A 6945-nucleotide genomic window follows, 5' to 3' on the forward strand; every position below is an offset into this window, starting at 1 on the left:
AACTTGATTTTTAAGGACCTTGGGACATTTACAAACATGGTAAAGTCCTTGGTTAACTTTGTGCTTACCCGAAAAGTCACGAATTTCAATGTTGACGCATTTAACCCTTCGCGCACGGTTTTGATCATAACTTTCTCATACGATAACGAAACTTCATGAAATTTTTACCACATATTCTAGTGAGTATATTTTATCATTACAAAGCTTCGAGTTTGCCAAAAGATCACTCAGAGGTATACATTCAACATGTTGACACAATTAGCCCCTGTAGTTTGCAATTCCTCACTTTCTTTCATTTTTCGCTTTGTATGATCCATGATATATCCGTTTAGGATTATAAACACCATGTAGGGTTATTGTAGAGCCTATTTTTCCATTGTTGACACTTTGGACCTTTATATTCCCATAGTTTCACTGTTTGTCAACTTTAGTCCCTCTAAAGTATGTTTTCACATATCCAAAGCCTATGCCACGTGTCAATGCATTATTGGACGTAAATTTCCGAGGTGTTACATTAATATAACGATGTTTAATTACATTTTGAATTATGTTTCTTGTTGCGTTATGGTTAATAAACGATAAGTGAAAAACAATTAAAGACATAAAAATTTGACCTTATGTAACATACACTTTGCGTTATGGAAACAATTGAACACATAATAAAAATTGATAAATAAAAAAGTTGACGTTTAATAAAACGTTATAATATACCCATTTAATAAAATTTGACATTTAAAAGTTTGACAATTAAAGACGTAATAATACTCATTTAGTAATATTAAATAAAAGTCGTTTAATAAAAATTTGACATTTAAAAAATTTGACAATTAAAGACATAATAATATTTCATAAATAAAAAACTTTGTTATAATATATACAATTCTTTTTATAAAAAATTGACAATTAATAATACTTATAAAAATTTGACATTTTATATTATACACAATTCATTTCATAAAAATATAAAGTTTTTAATAATAATACTTAATAAAAAAAACATATGCACATTTTTTTATTAAAAATATACACAATTCATTTCATAAAAATATGAAGTTTTATAATACTAACACAATTTTTTTAACAACATTTTATAAAAAAATATTAATTTTCTTATATAAATATTTCACAACTTTCCCATATAAAAACCCTATCAAAATAAACTTCCTTACATCCCAATCATTGGGTAATCATTGGCTGACACCCAATGATTTGCATTAATTAGATGGTAGCCATTTTCAAACGTATTGCGCAAATGAGGGGCGTATGGGGCCAGTTTGAGGCGTATTGGGCAATGAGGGGCGTATAGGGTTAGGGGATGTGTAAATACTTTTGGGGGATGTATGGATACCTCCATCGTAGATTTATGTTAACATCTAACCTTTTATTCCAAAACTAGAGGTGCTACACGGTCGTGATCATGGATTGGTCCCAACATGAACCTGTAAATAGGACATGAGGAAAAGTTCATTAAGATTGAGCAGTTATGATTGCTCGTGCTTGTATGGGTTTTATAGTTTTTTGTGATATGCTATTAACATTTCTTTATAAATACTGTAGCGTCCATCTTTCTTTCTAAAGCCATGGAGGAATATGTAAAAGAAGCTCTTTGTGTTTCTAAGACCATAGTATGGGCTTCGTGAAAGGCTCGTCCCCCCCCCCCCCCATGAGGAACGTCCCACACCGCCCCCTAGGGGCCCGGCACGGTAAAGACGTCGGAAATCTGACGGTGGAGACGGGGCATGGAATGGTGGGGTCCATTCAATATATCCATTGGGCTATTTAAAAAAAAAATTCAAATTAATTTAAAACCTTTATAAATACCCACATATCTATCCACTTTTATACCAAAATTCACCCACTTTCTCCAAACAACTCCCACATTTTTTATACAAAATACCCACATAATCTTCTCTAAAAAATACACCATGTCATCTTCTTCTTCATCGGGTTCGACGGACACCATGGAAGCCGTAATTTTTTTTATAAACAAGGTGGTAGAGGCGACACAAATAATTTTGGAAGAAGAAGAGGAGGAGGAAGTTTCGTCACAACCACGAAACAGGAACCCACACGTCGAGCGAGACCGAGAAAGTTAGTGATATTTTTATTCTTATATTTATATTCTTATATATTTATTCTTAATTTTTTAAGTTTATGTTTTTACTCTTATTTTTTAATTATAAGTTATATATATATATATATATATATATATATATATATATATATATATATTTCATTATCTTGTAGGTGCTAACCAAAGATTAATCGTTGATTACTTTGCGGACGAGCCGCTGTACTCGGAGGCTATTTTTAGACGTCGTTTCAGAATGAATCGTCGACTTTTCTTACGTATCACCGACGATTTAGCCGCTTATCACCCGTTTTTTACCATGCGACCCGATGCTAGAGGCAAAATGGGCTTCACCACCTTACAGAAATGTACTGCGGCGATTCGTCAACTTGCTTATGGGACAACAGCCGATTCTTGGGACGAATACTTAAAAATGTCTGAAAGACATGCTAGAGAATGTTTATACAAGTTTTGCAAATTTGTGGTGAAGCTCTACCGCCAAAAATATTTGTGAAAACCGAATCACAATAACGCTCAAAATTTGTATCAACACCACCAAGCAAGGCACGGTTTTCCAGGCATGCTCGGGAGCATTGATTGCATGCATTGGCTTTGGCGGAATTGTCCTACCGCTTGGCGAGGAATGTATACGCGAGGCGATCAGGGACATCCAACAATAATTCTAGAAGCTGTTGCGTCTCAAGACCTATGGATTTGGCATGCTTTCTTTGGTATTCCTGGTTCGAATAACGACATCAACGTTCTACAAAATTCGGAGGTTTTTGACGATGTTATAAAAGGGGTCGGTCCTGATACGAGTTTTACAGTTTCGGGCGTGGAGTACAGACGCGGGTATTATCTTGCCGATAGAATATACCCACAAAACTCTACAATAATTAAAACGGTTAGGCATCCTGCGGATGAAAAAAGAAGAAATTTGCCAAGTTTCAAGAAGGGGCTAGAAAAGATATTGAACGGTGTTTTGGGGTTCTCCAACAAAGATGACATATTATTGAAAACCTAGCACGCGCTTTTAGACCCAAAACGTTTCGATACTGTATGTATGCTTGTATTCTGCTGCATAACATGATCCTCGAAGACGAAGGACATGCAATTTGTTAGTATGACGAGAACGCGGTGGAGTAGAATAATGTTCCGGTTAGCGGAGAACAACAAGATTTGAACAGGTTCTCGTTACATAACGATTTCACACATGTCAATCTTCAATCGGACTTGATCGATCACATTTGGAGTCTCGGAGAAAACAACGCGTAGTTTTTTTATTTATTTGTAACTTTAGGCTTTTTTTAATTTAAGTTTAGGTTTTTTTTAATGTAGCTTTAGGATTTTTATTTTAAATGTAATTTTAAGTTTTTATTTAAATGTAACTTTTTTTTATTTTTATTTACTTTGTTTTAATTAATATGGCAAAAGATAAATAATAATAAAAAATGGAGGAGGAGCATCCCCACACCCTTGGATAGTCTCTAAGGGGAGGGTCCTTCTCCTTTGCCTACGTGGCGCTTATGTGGAGGATAGTCCTTTGGAGACTATCCCCCATACCCAATGGTCTAATGTTCGAAAGACCTGGTAGAATATCTGTAATTATTTTAAGAAATAATAAGTATATTTGTTGTAATCATTTAAAGATGGGGTTGGTATGTGTCTATATTTAATTTCTGTGTCAGATCATTGTATATAGGGTTAACGGGTAATGAAATACAGTCATGGTAAGTCTTAAATTTGAATAAGAACTAATACTATTTCCATGATTCAAATAGGCAACGATATTATATTTGTAATTAGACTATGTTTGTAAGTTACTCAATGATCATGATTTATGATTTAGTAATCTTGATTTCACTGTTGATCTAGAATTAAGTTTAGCATCATTGGAGAAAATTATTGCTTTAAAGTAGGTTGTCTTGTAAATACTGACTCAGAATGTTTTTTTTTTTTTTTTTTTTTTTTTTTTTTTTTTTTTATTTCGTTTATATTTCGGAATACATGTTATTTGGGTCTCAATGTGCTAACTTAAGTGGAATTTGGCCCAAGGTGGAAATGGCGAGATAATTCAGAGGGTTCCTTCTCAATGAAACAGGTGAGGTTCGATATAGAAAGAGCAACGTTGAACGACGAACCGGCCGGCTTTGTTTATAGATGGAATAATTGGGCTGTTCCAAAATCAAATTATTTACTGTGGAGAGCGTGTTTGGGGAAAATCGCGTCTAAAATGGGATTAGCTCAAAGGGGCATACCGATTGGCGACACTACATGTCCGCGATGTGGAATTCAAGATGAAAATCCGGATCATATCTTCGTGAACTGCCTATGGGCGCGAAGTATTTGGTGGAACATATTGGTGTGGGTTCGGATCACATATATAGATAGAAACAATCTGAAAGATCTTGTGCTTCATATTATTGAGAGCCCGAGCGACAAAACTTGGAAAAAACTTATCCACATGGTAGTCATTGCAACAGTTTGGAGAATATGGTGGGCTAGAAATCAAAAGGTGTTTGAAGATATATTCATTTCGGTTAGCAAGATGGTGGAGCAGGTGAAAGAGGATGCATTCCAATGGATCTGTAATCGATCTAATCTCAAATCACCTAAATGGGAGAATTGGTTAGATTTCAATATTTTAGATATGAGGTAGTTTAGTTGGCTATCGTTGTTTTCGTTTTTTGTTTCTCGTTTTGTATTCAGCCGCTGGCTGGCTCTTTATATATATATACATAAAGTGTGTTTGCTGTTCAAAAAAAAAAAAAAAAAAAAAAAAAAAAAAAACTTAAGTGGAATTTGAAGCATAACTTCAGTGGGTTAACTGGAATTTTTTTGGACTCTGATTGAAGACATTATGAGATGGGAAGCTTAAAGAGATATTTTGGATTCTTAGGATTGTTTAAATGGATGGATTCATAGTCGAGAAAATAAACAGTATTGCAAGTATTTTCATTAAAAGAAGCAATAAAGAAGCTATACAATTGTTCTAATAAAAAATTACCGAAGCAACTTTGTGATCAAATCAGTATGTGAGGTGTTGACCTACAAAATAACTTATAATATTCAAAAGACAAAACATGCTCTTCTCATCAAGTAATAAATAGTTGATGAAGCAATCTCCTCCCAAAAAGATACTGATCAACTTTGAACACAGAACATTTGTTAAAGACAGTCAAAGATCGGTTTGAAGCCTTGGAACCACTGCTGAAGAAGAAGAAACAACTGTTCAACGCCAAAGCTCTGTTGAAGCAAAACACTGATCATGAAAACCAAACATCTGTTGTCGCTAAACAGATGTTTGATACAAGCCAACAACAGTTTGTAGAAAAGATGTTTACTTAATGAAATAGTATTTAGCTTAGAATACATGTTTAATGTAATTGATCAGATTTTAGATTCCCACATATGTTTGCTAACATTTTTGGAATATTTTCTGTTAGGATTGTTAGATGTCACTATCAGGGTCACGTCCGCTGATTCGTACTTGTATAAATAGATATCATGTGTTAGAGATCTGTTATATCACAAAAATTCCTTTTGTATGAACAACAAAGTGAGTGATCATTTGAGGGGGGATTTTGTATAATCATTGTACTCTATTTGAAATCAATTGAAATTTAATATAAAATAGTCTTGGTATTACATCTTGCTTTTGTGTTTATCTTATTTACACTGCAATTTACAAATTGTTTGTTCTTTATTGTTTAAACTCACAAGTATAACAAACTTAGATCCTACAATTGTTATTAGAGCTTTGTCACATTAAACTTGATTTCACAAATAGTTTAATATATAAAGATTAGCACATAAAGAGATCCAATCTGTTTGTTGTATCCGAATTCAAATTTTAAAGAATAAAATTCAAAAAGGGCTTATATGTACTTTGTTTTCACAAAAGATCAAATGGAATGCCACAAAACAATCAAGATCCCCATAATACCGGTTTCAACAACAAGCCACTAACGCTTGTCAGATCTAAATATAATATCTAGCAACGTCGGATGTCATATGTGCTTGCTCAACAGAACACAAGATGCCGGAAGTTCGTTATATTCGCACCACACATTCCAAGGGTATCAACTGCCAAAAAATTCGAATGTTCAAGAGTCAAAGAAACCAGAAAATTACTAAGAGCATGATTTTAAAAAGTATGAGCTAAATGCAAAGGCCTTTAGTATTGTGGCCATGGCTCTGCAAAATGAAATCTACACCTACCTGTTACATTGTAACAATACTAAAGAATTGTGGCATGCATTGAAGCAACAATTCGGTGGGACGGAAGATGTAATCGAGAATACTGGAGAAATTCTTAACTAGCAAATATGTGACTTTTACACATGTTAAGGGAGAAACCGTCACTCAGCAAGTTGAAAGCTTTTCTTATCTGATATGGAACTTAAGTTGGTAAACAAAGAATTTTCAAAATCAACTTTAAGTAACATATTTTTGAGATCACTACCTAAAAAGTGGGATACAATAGCAATTGTGATGAGAACAACTCCTGATTTTAACGATATGACCTTGACTCGGCTTCATGGAAAACTCTTAACATTTGAAAGAGAGCTTGTCCAGAAAAAGAAGCTCTAGAAACCGGGAAAGTGTTTGACGATTATGTCTTCGGCAACATGACACTTCTGAGTCAAGAATGATCAACATTAGGAATATCAAATGATCAGAATTATGACCATTATATTGATATATCAACTTGTATAAATCCTGATCAACATTCCTCAAACTGTGCTTTTACAGCGAATGATGATAGTCATAATTTTGATAATCTATCCTTTGTTATTGATGATTTGAAGCATATTGATCCCATTCACCTTGAGGAGATGGATTTATTGCACCAACTGGCACTACATAGTCTT

The sequence above is a fragment of the Helianthus annuus genome, chromosome 3 (assembly GCF_002127325.2).
Source record: "Helianthus annuus cultivar XRQ/B chromosome 3, HanXRQr2.0-SUNRISE, whole genome shotgun sequence".
NCBI classification, from domain to species: Eukaryota; Viridiplantae; Streptophyta; class Magnoliopsida; order Asterales; family Asteraceae; genus Helianthus; species Helianthus annuus.